The 14823-nt window shown below is 46.6% G+C and overlaps 2 long non-coding RNA genes across 3 annotated transcripts; one reads left to right on the plus strand and one right to left on the minus strand.

Annotated features, from left to right (window-relative positions):
* Positions 1–1908: 1908 nt before the first annotated feature.
* LOC148776071 (uncharacterized) lies at positions 1909–8360 on the plus strand. Of its 2 annotated transcripts, none has more exons than XR_016038679.1 (3): positions 1909–2162; positions 5765–5815; positions 8224–8360. It is a non-coding gene; the product is annotated as an uncharacterized LOC148776071 (long non-coding RNA). The 2 variants fall into 2 exon arrangements; XR_016038680.1 differs by having other exon boundaries at positions 8146–8260.
* LOC148776072 (uncharacterized) lies at positions 4423–9693 on the minus strand. Its single transcript, XR_016038678.1, has 3 exons — positions 9579–9693; positions 9288–9358; positions 4423–8040 (listed from the first exon to the last, which is right to left on the minus strand). It is a non-coding gene; the product is annotated as an uncharacterized LOC148776072 (long non-coding RNA).
* Positions 9694–14823: the final 5130 nt, after the last annotated feature.

Raw genomic sequence — 14823 nt, forward strand, 5'->3', positions numbered from 1 at the left:
ATGGTGCCTCCCTGTGCGGCAGCTGTCCTGAGGGGCCCAAGTATTAGAAAGACAGCCGGGGCCAAGACCCCTCCCATGGAATGGGTCCCCACCCAGGTCTGTGCCATAGCACGACCCTGGTGACAGCTGCTAAGTCGCCTGCCCCAGGGCAGCAATGGCAAAAGTCCTCTGAGGAATCTGAATGAGGCTGTGCGGGGGAAAGGTCAGCTGTGTCGCTAGGAACAGGGATGAAGAGATAGGCACGAAGCAGGCAGAGGAGTGATGGTGACAGCTTTTGACCAGAGCAGCAGTACCACAACCACCACAACAAGCCACGGGAAATCATACTTCTGACAGGCGTAGCAGTTTGCATGCAGGAGAACCCTGAATAGGAAGACACACAGACGCTGAGGCCCTTGTCTAACCACTAGCGGGGTTTTCTGTTGTTGCTGTTTTCAGGTTTTTTTTTGTTTTTTAATACTGCTGTGCTTGGTCTTAGCTGTGGCATGCGTGTGTGCTCAGTCGTTCAGTCATGTCTGACTCTTTGCAACCTCATGGACTGTAGCCCTCCAGGCTCCTCTGTCCATGGAGTTTGCCAGGCAAGAATACTGGAGAGGATTGCCATTTCCTTCTCCAGGAGATCTTCCCTACCCAGGGACTGAACCCATGTCTCCTGCGTCTCCTGCATTGGCAGGCATATCCTTTACCACTAGTGCCACTTGGGAAGCCCTTCAGTTTCAGCACTCGAGATCTTTGATCTTCATTGTGGCATTCGGGCTCTTCAGCTGTGACATGTGGGATCTAGTTCCCTGACCTAGACCACCAGGGAAGTCCCCAGCACCAGTGTTGAATGCTAAAATTTGCACTGATCCAGCACCTTCTACAGCGGAGGCACCCTTTCTAAGCACCTCACATACAGCCCTTTATGCAACCCTCCTAACAACTCAAAGAGGTAGGTACTGTTACCCCCATTTTACAGATGGGAAAACTAAGGCACAAAGAGGTTCAGTAACTTGATGTGGTTCACAGGAGTAGGATTCCAACCTGGACAGCCTGGCTTTGGTGCCATGCTGGTAGCCACTGCCTCCTCCTCAGTCATTGTCAGGTGCCTGACACTGAGATGCAGACCAAGACACACGCCCTACTTGTGGGCCTGGGGTAAATGACCCAGATACTAACAACGACCCACATCAGGAGCTGTCACTGTTGTTTTAGAGCTATAAGCTTGGTTGTTGCTGTTGTTGTCGTTGTTTAGTCACTAAGTCATGTCCGACATTTTTGTGACCGCCATGGACTGTAGCCCACCAGGCTCCTCTGTCCATGGGATTTCCCAGGCCAGAATACTGGAGTGGGTTGCCATTTCCTCCTCCAGGAGATCGTCCCAACTCAGGGATCGAACCTGCATCTCCTGCATTGACAGACAGACTCTTTATCGCTGAACCACCAGGAAAGCCCGAACGTTTAGTACCCTAAGAGAGTCTAAAAAGGGACCAGTGTGGCCTGGAGGAGTCTGGGAGGGCTGCCCTGCAGCACTGATGCTGAGGACTACAGAGTTACAAGGAGCAGGCAGGCAAGGCAGGGAGGACAGTGTCTGTGGTAGGAAGAGTCCAGGTGAGAGGGAACTGCATGTGCAGCACACCCTAGATCAGTAAGTGCTGAAGGTCACCGCAGACAAAGGTGAGAAGGCATGATAAAGACTCCACCCTGGACTCCGGGTGACTGGCCTGCTCCTCTGTGACCCTGTACCACTTTCCCACTGGCAGTCACAGCCACACTGAAATGCCCGTAGCTGTCTGAGGTGACAGCAAGACCAGTCCCTGGATCATTGCTACCAAATGGCCCGGAAGGACGCTAATCACTTTAGTGCCCCTTTTGTGGGAGTCATGATGATTCAGGGGAAAAGCCACTCGCTGGCTTCTGGAAGGGAATTCAGCCAATCCAGCTATCCAAGCAGAGAGATGCTATTCAGAGGCCAGCCTGGGCACCAGTCACCTCAAGAGCGGGGCCCTGGCAGTCTATGGAGCAGCCCTTGGCCTTTTTCCAAGGGCTTACTGTAGGCACTGCTAGCTTTGCTGTATGAGTTCAAGAGCAAACGATGGGGTTTTTGAGAAGTGCTTCAGCCTCAGCATCTGATGATATTCCCAAAGAGAACAGTCAATTTCTGGACCCCGGCAGCAACAGAGGTAATGTCACCACGAGAGGCTGGGTCACTCTTGAGGGTCAGGCACTGCTCAGCAGGGCGAGAAAATGGTTTGGGCTCATACTGACCAGCTGGGCAGAGGTGGCAGCAAAGATGTGAGGGCAGAGAACTAACCATCTCCTGCCCTCCAGGAAGAGCTGGTTTTACCTTCCTGGAGGGAATGTTTAAAATGCTCTTGAGGGACTTCCCTGGTGGTCCAGTGGCTAAGACTCTGAGCTCCCAGTGCAGGGGGCTGGGTTTGATAACTGGTTAGGGAATTAGATTCCATGTGCCACAACAACAGCAACAACAAAAAGATCATGGATGCCACAACTGAGACCCAACACAGCTAAATAAATGAAAATAAAATAAAATGCTCTTGACCGTTGGCCCAGAGAGTCCACTTCTGGAAATTATCCCCCTGAGATCTTCTACCAGCACACAAGAAGCATTTACAAGGGTGCTCACTGCAGTGGCTTAAAGTAGTTAAAAACTGCAAGTGCTGCAGGCATGTCTTCATGTGGGCTTCCCTGGTGGTTCAGACAGTAAAGAATACACCTGCAATGCAGGAGACGTGAGTTCAATCCCTGGGTCCAGAAGATCCCCTGGAGAAGGAAATGATACTCACTCTAGTGTTCTTGCCTGGAGAATCCCATGGACAGAGAAGCCTGAATGGAACTGGCTAAATCTGGTGTGGATGTCCTCACTAGAGACAGCTGTAGCCCCTGAAGAGAATATTCCAGCAAGAGGCAGCCTCTAAGAGACACTTTTAGGTAAAACAAAACAAAACAACTTGGAAATGACAAAACAATGTGTATTGAATTATTCCTTTTTTTTTTTTTTTTAAGATGCCTGAATGACAAACTTTGATAAAGCTCCCTGAAGTATCTGAACAGAGGTCACCTCTGGCAAGGGGGACTGTCATTCTTTAAACTTTCGCTTTCTAGAGCATAAAATTATGCAATGCTTGAATTTTTCAAAGATGAGTGTGCTACTTTTGTTTTGAGATCTTTTTTCATGTCTTTGTCCATGAGGCCTGCGGGATCCTAGTTCCCCAATCAGGGATCGAACCTGGGCCCCTGCAGTAAAAACACCAAGTCCTAACCACTGTACTGCCAGGGAAACTCCCTGAGATCCTTCTTTGTTTCTTTCTTTTTAATTTATTCATTTATATATTTACTTTTGGCTGTGTTGGATCTTCCTTGCTGCGCACGGACTTTCTCTATTTGTGGTGCGAAGGCTACTCATTGTAGTAGCTTCTGTTGTTGCAGAGCACGTCTCTAGGGTACACAGGCTTTAGTAGTTGTGGAAGCGGGCAGTGTGTGGAAACTTTCGGGACCAGGGCTGGAACCCATGCTCTTTGCCCTAGTAGGTGGATTCCTAACCCCCTGGGCCACCAGGGAAGTCCTCGATCTCTCTTTTTTAATGTAAGAATTGACTACTGTAACTTTCTCTCTTAGTACTGCTTTCATTGTGTGCCATCCCATAAATTTTGGTATGTTGTTTTTGTTTTCATTTGTTCTCAAGATATTTTCTTGTTTCCCTTGAGATTTCTTCTTTGACTCATTGAGTGCTTAAGAGTGTGCTGTTTAATTTCCACGTACTTGTGAATTTTCTAGTTTTCCTTCTGCCATTGATTTCTAGTTTCAATCTGCTGCAGAGCATGTGCTGCATTTGAAATCAGCAGAACAGTGATTAAAAGAGAAAGAGAAAGTTTGGATAGCACAGTGATGAAGAGCTGAGGCCCAGGGTCCAGATTGCCTGGATTTGAAATCAGCTCCATCATTGATTATCCATGTGACCCTGGGCATGATGTTACCTCTCTGAAGATTGAGAGAGTTCATATGCTGAAGACCTTAGATCAGTGCTTGGGGCACATACTAAGGTTTGGGGAAGTTTCAGCTGTGATGATGTGGAGGAGGACAGGCCAGTGTCAGAGGCACCGTCTAGAGGGTGTTCCTGCTGAGCCCTGTATGGTGACCACAAGCACATATGATGAGTTCCCTGCAAAAGGGCCCCTGAGTCCTGTTGTGATGCTTGCCCCTGAAAGGATTGCTGTCAGTAGTGGCCTTTTCTTCATTTCTGTTTTTATTTGTTTACTTGTCTTACTGCACCAGGTCTTAGCCGCAGCAAGTGGAATCTTTAGCTGGGGTGCTCGAATTCTTAGTTGCAGCATGTGGGATCTAGTTCCCTGACCAGGGATGGGGTGCAGAGCCTTAGCCAGTGGAACATCTGGGAAAGTCCCTTCTTTCCTTCGACACTCATTCACTGGCCTCCTGTTATGTGCTTGGCCCAGGAGGGAGAATGGACAGAAACTCTTCCCTGAAATGGGAATAATGACTGTTTGTTCTTGTTCTAACAAGATATCATAGACCAGGTGGTTTACAAACAACAGAAATTTATTTCTCACAGTTCTGAAGGCAGGAAAGTCCAAGATCAAGGTATTGGCAGATTCTGTGTCTGTTGAGGGCCTGTCTCCTCATTGTGTCCTCACACAGTGTGGATGGCTAGGGGAGCTCTCTAGGGTCTCTTTTATAAGGGCACTAATCCTTTTTATGGGGACTCCACCCTCATGACCCAATTACTTCCAAAAGCCTCACTGTCAAATGTCATCATGCTGGGGATTAGGGTTTCAACACATTAATTTAGGTGGGGGGGTGGATACAAACATTTGGTCTATAGCAATGATGGAACCCCCTGCAGCCTACTGGCTTAGGAGCACAGGGCTTAGCCCCAGGCATGTTCCCCCAGGGTGAGGTCAATACCTGTTATTTAGACAAAGAGAAATGACAGCATCAGAGTATCAAGGCCTCCTTGAAAGCCAACCCCCTTGCCAGAGAAGGGTCAACACTGCCCTGCCTTGGGGCTGTGTCACTGGGGATACATCACTGTATTGCTGCTTTGATTTCAATCCTCCCTGCTAACAAAACCGCACTGAGATCATAACTCTTGTTTGTTCGCACTTGTGCTTACATCAGTGAATGGCACAGAAGGACACTCAGTTTTTGATCTAGTTGAATAGGCACTATTCTAAGCACTTTACAAAAATCTACTCATTCATTACTATAACATCCCTGGTAAATAAATAGGTAATTTATTTCCATTTTAGAGGTCAGGAAACAGAGGCATACAGAGGTTTCATAACTTGTCTAAGGTTACATAGCCAACTAGTGACAGAGTTGGAATTTGAACTCTGGGAGCTATTTGTTGAAGGAAGGAAGGAAGGGAAAGGTGAGGGGTGGGGCCTGGGGACGGTAGTTCTGAAACGCAGAAATCAGAGAACAGGGTCCACCCCACTCCTCTGATGTTCTACGAGTGGGAAGTGGGGACCAAGGTCTGGGAGGGTGGGGCCCTAAAGCCAACCAGGAGAAAAACATTCAGGATTCCCAGTTCCCAGTTAGAAGTTTGGGATGCATCAGAAAATTCCAAGCATTGAATTTCTCACTGTCCCTGGAAAGACTTTCACAGTGAGTTGAGTAGAAGGGACAGGTTACAAAACCGTGTGATGTTAATATTTGGTGATATTTTGTAACATCTTATGAAAAATTCAAGAACTTGTTGGCCAGTCCAATAGCTAATATTTGACTAGTGCTTCCCTTCTGCCAGGTAATTTGTGTACATTACTACCTTGTGGAATCCTCAGAAGAATTTCCTGAGGTAAGTATGGTCTCTAAACCCATTTTACAGCTGTAAAAGCTGAGGTTCAGAGTTTTCAGGCAACTGGCCCCAGGTCACAGAGCCATCGAGTGAAAGAGTCTGGAACTCACACCATGGTCCCTGCTGCAGCCCCTGTCCCTCTCTGATCCCCCAGTGCCTCATCATTAAATGATATGACTGATGATCTTCACATTTAAAAGTAATAGATAGCTAGTGGGAACCTGCTGTATAGCACAGGGAGCTCAGTTTGGCGCTCTGTCATGACCCAGATGGGTGTGACAGAGGTGGGGTGGAAGGGAGGTCCAATAGGGAGGGGATATATATATATATACATATAGCTAATTTACTTCGCTGTACAGCAGAAACTAACAGGACATTGTAAAGAAATTATACTTCAATAAAAAAATAATAGCTATCATTATGTATTGAATGGATAAATAACAAAGTCCCATTGTATAGCACAGGGAACTATATTCAGTTTCCTATGATAAACCATAATGGAGAAGAATATACAGAAAAGAATCAGTTCAGTTCAATCGCTCAGTCATGTCCAGTTTTTTTGTGATCCCTTGGACTGCAGCATGGCAGGCCTCCCTGTCCGTCTACAACTCCCAGAGCTTGCTCAAACTCATGTCCATTAAGTCGGTGATGCCATCCAACCATCTCATCCTCTGTCATTCCCTTCTCCTCCCGCCTTCAATCTTTCCCAGAATCAGGGTCTTTTCCAAGGAGTCAGTTCTTTGCATCCGGTGGCCAAAGTATTGGAGTTTCAACATCAGTCCTTCCAATGAATATTCAGGGATGATTTCCTTGAGGATTGATTGGTTGGAGTGCCTTGCAGTCCAAGGGACTCTCAAGAGTTTTCTCCAACACCACATTTCAAAAGCATCAATTCTTTGGCACTCAGCTTTCTTTATAGTCCAACTCTCACATCCATACCATAGCTTTGACTAGATGGACCTTTGTTGGCAAAGTAATGTCTCTGCTTTTTAATATGTTGTCTAGGTTTGTCATAACTTTTCTTCCAAGGAGGAAATATCTTTTAATTTCATGGCTGCAGTCACCATCTGCAGTGAATTTGGAGCTCAAAGAAATAAAGTCTGTCACTCTTTCCATTGTTTTTCCATCTACTTGCCATGAAGTGATGGGATCAGATGCCATGATCTTACTTTTGTGAATGTTGAGCTTTAAGCCAACTTTTTCACTCTCCTCTTTCACTTTCACCAAGAGGCTCTTTAGTTCTTCACTTTCTTGTCATAAGGGTGGTGTCATCTGAGTATCTGAGGTTATTGATATTTCTCCCGGCAATCTAGATTCCAGCTTGTGCTTCATCCAGCCTGGCATTTCGCATGATATACTCTGCATAGAAATTAAATAAGCAGGGTGACAATATACAGGCTTGATGTACTCCTTTCCCAATTTGGAACCAGTTTGTTGTTCCATGTGTGGTTCTAACTGCTGCTTCTTGACCTGCATACATATTTCTCAGGAGGTAGGTAAGGTGGTCTGGTATTCCCATCTCTTGAAGAATTTTCCACAGTTTGTTCTGATCTACATAGTCAAAGGCTTTGGCTTAATCAATGAAGCAAAAGTGGATGTTTTTCTGGTATTCTCCTGCTTTTTCTATGATCCAGCAGATGTTGGCAATTTGATCTCTGGTTCCTCTGCCTTTTCTAAATCCAGCTTGAACATCTGGAAGTTCACAGTTCACTTGCTGTTGAAGCCTGGCTTGAAGAATTTTGAGCATTACTTTGCTAGCATGTGAGATGAGTACAATTGTGTGGTAGTTTGAATATTCTTTGGCATTGCCTTTCTTTGGGATTGGAATGAAAACTGACCTTTTCCAGTCCTGTGGCCACTGCTGAGTTTTTCAAATTTGCTGGTGTATTGAGTGCAGCACTTTGACAGCATCATCTTTTAGGATTTGAAATAGCTCAACTGGAATTCCATCACCTCCACTAGCTTTGTTTGTAGTGATGCTCCCTAAGGCCCACTTTACTTCATGTTCCAGGATGTCTGACTCTAGGTGAGTGATCGCACCATCATGGTTATCTGGGTCATGAAGATCTTTTTTGTATAGTTCTTCTGTATAGTCTTGCCACTTCTTCTTAATATCTTCTGCTTCTGTTAGGTCCATATCATTTCTGTCCTTTATTGTGCCCATCTTTGCATGAAATGTTTCCTTGGTATCTCTAATTTTCTTGAAGAGATCTTTAGATATTATTCTATAGAAAAGAATATATATATATATATATAACTGAATCACTTTGCTGTACAGGAGAAATTAACACAGCATTGTAAATCAGCTATATTTTCATTTTTAAAAATAGTTGTTGGGCTTCCCTGGTGGCTCAGTGGTAAAGAATCTGCCTGCCAAGGTAGGAGACATGGGTTTGATCTTTGGTCAGGAAAGATCCTGCATGCCTTGGAGCCACTAAGCCCGAGAACTGCAACTAGTGAAGGCTGCATGCCCTAGAGCCCGCGGTCCCCAGAAAGAGAAGCCACCACAATGAGAAGTCCAGAGCACCCGAGCACTGCAACCAGAGAGTAGACTCTACTTGCCACAGCTAGAAAAAAGCCCGCACGGCAATGAAGACCCAGCCCAGCCAAAAGCAAATAAGTAAAATTATATGAATAAAGTAAAAAAATAGCTGTTGCTGACAGTAGCACCAAGCACTGTGACTAAGAAGTCAGAAAAGAAGCAGAGCTCAGCAAGGGCTAAAGGGCTGTGTACATACCTAAGAGGTACCTAAGAGGACAGGGAAGTGACCTGGGAACACCTCTTCTCAGTAAACACGGCCCTGATCACTGGGTGAGAGGTGCTGGACTCTTGACCAGTTATGTAAGCTCAGGATCCACTTGCTGATGCCTGGCCTGCTGGGTGGGGGTCTGAAAAGGCTCAGAAGACAAAATCTAGCTCCAGAGTTCCCCTTTGAGGTCACCGAGCACATGGACAGGCTTCCTGAGAAAGGCCTTGGCGACACATCCCAGAAATGGGACTTCTGCCTGCCCTTCAGGAAACCCCCAGAGGCTCTGTGTGTGGCTTCGACTTGACTTTGCACAGAAGGAATTCAACTGGACTCCATTTCCAGGGTGGCTCTGTGCCATACACTTTCCCCTCATGGTTTGTGTAACTGCAAAGGTGTCATTATCTTTGTTTTATGGGTGAGGACACTGAAAGAGGTTAATAACTTACTGGAAGCAATAGGGCTGGGATTTGAACCCAGGTCACTTAAAACAAAAGGAAGTCCCCAGGAACTGTGTGCTCATGACGCATCTTGAGATACATGTGGCAGGCAGAGAAAGAAAAGTTAAAGAGGCTAAATTCCTTTCTTTCTTTCTTTTTTTTCCGGCTGTGCCCCTTGCAGGATCTTAGTTCCCCAACCAGGGACTGAATTTGGGCCCTTGGCAGTGAAAGCATGGAGTCCTAACACTGGACCACCAAGAAATTCCCCAAATTCCTGAATCTTACCGTCCGTGTGGGGAACTGGCGTGGAATAATCACATCATCCTCTCTCTAAAATCTTCTAGGCTCCCCATTACCTTTAGCATAAAACACAATACAACATCATTAACATGGCCTGCAAGGTCCTTCTGCATACCTTTCTAGCCCTCCCCTTGCCTATCATAGATCCTGGGTGACTATCTCAGTTTACAATTTCCTCTCCACCAACTTTCCTCTGCCCTGGCTGATTTCTACCCATTGCTTGGACTCGGGTTTACATGCCACTTCCTTACGAAAGTCTGCCCTGACCACACGCACCAGGTCGGGTCCCTCTGGGTTCTCACTGCTCCCTCGGCTCCTCCTGACCCCAGGTGTACCACAGCTCTCATCGCTTGGGCCACAGTCACAGAGCAGATGGCGTGATAAATATCTGTGAATGAAAAATGAATCAATGAAGTGCTCGGCAGACCTTGGAAGGCTGGGGGCGGGGGCAGACAGAGGGCAAAGGTGGCAAGCCTGCTGGCCTGACCTGCAGGTTGTATTAATGACATTACTGCAAGGGCAGGGCCAGTGCCTGAGCTGGGAACATAGGCTGAATTTTGGACTTTGTCCCATCAGCGGTCTAGAATCCTGGGCTTAGGGCTGATGGGAGCCGAAGTCCTGGTTTAAGAATATAAGCCTGGTCTTGAAGCTGTAGCGGAAGATGGGCAGCTCTGGGGAAGACCACTCATGGGCCTCTGAACACAGTGGAAATGAGGCCCAGCTTCTGGGAAGGCTCTCATGTTTTAACCTGGGAATGTGGCCTGACTTTCCACAGTGTCAGGTCAGTCGTTGGGCCTTGGCTTTCATTGGCTTTCACACACTCACTAATCAAATCTGCCCAACAAACCCAGGAGGCAGGGACTGCTCTGGCCCCACTGGACAGATGGGAAAACTGAGACTTAGAGATGTTGAGTGACCTGCCCCAAATCACACAAGGACTCGTCACTGCTGCCTTAATTAAGCTGCTATATTACAGCTTCAGTTCAGTTCAGTCACTCAGTTGTGTCCGACTCTGCGACCCCCATGGACTGCAGCACGCCAGGCCTCCCTGTCCATCACCAACTCCCAAAGCTTGCTCAAACTCATGTCCATTGAGTCAGTGATGCCATCCAGCCATCTTATCCTCTGTCATCCCCTTCTCCTCCTGCCTTCAATCTTTCCCAGCATCAGGGTCTTTTCCAAGAAGTCAGTTCTTTGCATCAGGTGCCAAAGTATTGAAGTTTCAGCTTCAGCATCAGTCCTTCCAATGAATATTCAGGACTGATTTCCTTTAGGATGGACTGGTTGGATCTCCTTGCAGTCCAAGGGACTCTCAAGAGTCTTCTCCAAAACCACAGTATTATAGCTTACTCAGGGGCTTCTCCCATGGCTCAGATGGTAAAGAATCTGCCTGCAATGCACGAGACCCAGGTTCAGTCCCTGGGTCGGGAAGATCCCCTGGAGAAGGGAATGGCAGCCCACTCCAAAACTCTTGCCTGGAGAATTCAATGGACTGAGGAGCCTGGCGGGCTACAGTCCATGAAGTCACAAAGAGTCAGATGCCACTAAGTGACTAACACACACACACATACAGCTTACTCAGAGGTGGGGGACCTAAACCATCCAGAATTGTACCGTGTAATATGGTAGTCATTAGCCACCTGTGGCTATTTAAATTTTTAACTTAAATAGAGTTTAAAATTCAATTGCTCAGTCACACTAGCCACATTTTTAAGTGCTCAGTAGCCACATGTGCCTAGTGGTTAGAATAATGAATAGAGGTAGAACATTTTCATCATTGCAGAAAGTTCTATTAATAGTGCCTGTCTAGACCATGGAGGGGCTTCCTAGGTGGCACAGTAGTAAAGAATCCATCTATAATGCAGGAGATGCAAGAGACACGGGTTTGATCTCTGGGTGGGGAACATCCCCTGGGGTAGGAAATGGCAATCTGCTCCGGTATTCTTGCCTGGAAAATTTCATGGACAGAGGAGCCTGGCAGGCTACAGTCCATGGGGTTAGCCATTACTGAGCCACTGAGCACACACAGCACAGACTGTGGAGGTGGAGGGTCTACAGAGACCACTTAAATCAAACCACCCTTATTTGTCAGATAGTGAAAGAGGGGTCAGGGACTCGTTCAAAGTCATACAATGAATCAGTGACAGAGGTGGAACTCAAAATCCGGGCTCCTGATTCCTAACTCAGTGCTCTCCCCACTGAAGTAGGTTGATTCTTATCTCTTCACTGGGATTTGGTAAGAGCTGCTGTGAGACAAACAGACACCACAGAGTCCAACGACCACTGATGAAGTGGAAGTAATACTTTAACATATTTGATAGAGGTTGACATCCACAGTATGTAATAAGCTGCTGCTGCTGCCATGGACTGCAGCCCACCAGGCTCCTCCATCCATGGGACTTTCCAGGCAAGAGTACTGGAGTGGGGTGCCATTGCCTTCTCCGATGTAATAAGCTACTACAAATAAATAACGAAAACATGACTCAAATTTTTAAAAATGGACAAAGGACATAGTCAGGCAATTTATAGAAATTTAAAGTGAAAAAAAAAAAAGGAAAAGATGCTAGTGAAAGAAATGCAAGCACAGTAGTAGAGGTTTTTTGTTTTGTTTTCCAGACAGACTGGTAAAGATGGAGAAAGTATGGAATGGGCACTGTCTTATACCACTGATGAGAGTATAAATGGGGCCAGCCTTTTTGGCAGTTTGGCAGCATCTCTCAACAGCAAATAGGCAAATACCCTTTGACTCAGTAATCCTTGGGGTGGAACCCAGGGCTGCCTGACTCCAGATCTTATGTTCTGAACCATGACTACTCTCCATGACTGATGGTCAGGCTTGGTTTGGGAAGGACAGAGTTGGCTGATCAACAGGGGGGACTTGTGGACTTGGACGTGGGAGGTTTAAGTAGGACAGATCACCATGGGTGACTTCTCTGGGGCCTTTATCTTTTTCTGTGACTGGCTCAGATATTAGCAAGGAGCGTAACATGAATTGATACACCCCTGGTCAGCTGCTGGGGTGGCTCAGCTGCCATTCCAGTTCTGCAAATAATTGGAGCCCAGTCACCGGTGAATCAGCCCCGACTGCCCTTGGCAAGCAGCACTGGGAAAATGGCTTGGCGGGGCACTCCACGCTGGCTGTCAGGTGACCGAGAGAGCAAGCCAGCTGGGCAGATGCCCTCAGGGTGATTTGGGCAAGTGACATTTTCCACCTCAACCTCAGTTTCCCGTTTCTTTCTTCCTTTCATCTTCTCTTCTTTAATTTTGCTCCTTACTTTTTCCTCCTGCCCTCCCACCTCCCTTTCAATGAGTGCCAAGTAGGCACCAGTTGTTGTGATGGAAAACAGAAGGCAGAGCTCTCATTTTCTCTGCACACAGGTTGGTAACTTGGGGGCACAGAGCAGGGAGAGAGCACTGTGCCTGATGTGGGGGAATGGGGTGGGAGAGGAGGCTTGAGCTGAAACCTGACACTTATTAATAGTAGCTGTCACCAGTTGGGGAAGAGGACAAGGTCAGGACCTTTGGGAAGAGCTACAGGGGCCTGAGGGGGTCAGGCAGGGAAAGGCTGAGCAGTTGATTCCAGAGGGGCCTGAATGCCTGGCTAAGAAACTTTATTTTTTTCTAAGAACCTTTGACTTTATCTAGACAGTGATGGAGAAGCATGGAAGGCCTTCTGTTAATATCCTTATAAAAACTAATATCCTGATAATTATACAGTATCAAATTATAAAATAAATCTATCCTATTACAAAAAACAAACACTATCCCAGAATATTCATTAAAATAAACATTTTCCCCCAAACACTTGCCTTAGTTGGAAGCTTCTGATAACAATTTAGTGTATCCTTCGAGATTCTTTTCTGTGCTGTGGTCAGTCGCTCAGTTGTGTCTGACTCTTTGCGACACCTTGGACTATAGCCCACCAGGCTCCTCTGTCTATGGGATCCTCCAGGCAATGATACTGGAGTGGGTTGCCATGCCCTCTTCCAGGGCATCTTCCCGACCCAGAGATCGAACCCTTGTCTCCTGGGTCACCTGTGTTGTAGGCAGATCCTTTACCTGCTGACTCATGGGGGAAGCCCCATTCTTTTCTAGCACACATGAAAAAACAAGATGTGTGCTCAGTCATGTCCAACTCTTATCGACCCCATGGACTATAACCCACCAGGCTCCTCTGTCCATGGAATTTTCCAGGCAAGAGTATTTAAGTTGGTTATCATTTCCTACTCCAGGGGATCTTCCTGACCCAGGGATTGAACCCATTCTCTTGCATCTCCTGCATTGGCAGGTGGATTCTTTACCACTGTACCACCTGGAAAGCCCCCAAATATGTCCATTTTTCTTGACAAAAGTAAGCTCATCCTTTCCACAGCTTTACAAACACATCCTCTGTGTTTGCTTTGCCACAATAGAGTGGGTGTCTCCCCCTCGGCACACATACCTCCTTCTCAACAGCTGAGAGCACCTCATTGATGATGCTTCCCTTCCTTCCACAAATATGTATGTATTTAACCCTACTGGGAGCCAGGCATTGTCCCAGAAGCTGAGGATGGAGCGAAGCACAAAGCACATTACCTTCCCTCAAGGCCTCCCTCTTCCTACTGCCAGACATCAAGTTGCTTCCAATATTTTCAGGTAATATATAAAGGTGCAAGCCCATCTTGCACATCTGATTGAATGCATGTGGGAGTACTGTTTTGGGTAACTTTGTTTTTTTAATATTTATTTTTATTTATTTATTTGACTGTGCTGGGTCTTAGTCATGGCACTTGGGATCTTTAGTTGCAGCATGTGGTATCTTGTTTCCTGACCAGGGATGGAACCCAGGCACCCTGCAATATAAGCTTGGAGTCTTAGCCACTGGACCACCAAGGAAACCCCTGGGCAACTTACTGAAAATGGACTTGTGCACATTGAATTTTGATAGTTATTGACGACACTGAGGAGTTTACAGTATGAGGTGACAAGGTTAAATCTTCAGTCATCCATCTACTCATCTATCCATGTAGCTATCTATTCATATATGGGGCTTCCTAGGTGGCTGGGTGGTAAAGAATCCACCTGCCAATGTAGGAGACTCAAGAGACATGGGTTTGATCCCTGGGTCGGGAAGATTCCCTGGAATAGGAAATGACAATTTACTCCAGTACTCTTGCCTGGAAAATCCCATGGACAGAGGAGCCTGGTGGGCTGCAGTCCATGGGGTCGAAAAAGAGTCAGACACAGCTAAACAACTGAGCATGCACATCCATTCAAATATATACACATACATCATGTATATATACATCTATCTATGCATCAGTTCCTTAGGCAAGCATTTACTAAGTGTCTATCATGGGACAGGCCATGAACTGGATGTGGGGACACCATGAATGAGGTGTCTGACCCTGTAGGCTCATGCTGTAATGAGAGAGAAGAAAAATAGCATCACAAGAGTTTGTCCAGCGTCAGATAAAGGAAGGGATTCTCTCAGGGGACCCCTCTTTCTCCAGCTGTGTTTCTGTTCTACAGGCCGATGCCC

Source organism: Moschus berezovskii, chromosome 11 (genome assembly GCF_049115385.1).
Source record: "Moschus berezovskii isolate FMDL1 chromosome 11, NW_MosBer_1.0, whole genome shotgun sequence".
NCBI lineage: Eukaryota > Metazoa > Chordata > Mammalia > Artiodactyla > Moschidae > Moschus > Moschus berezovskii.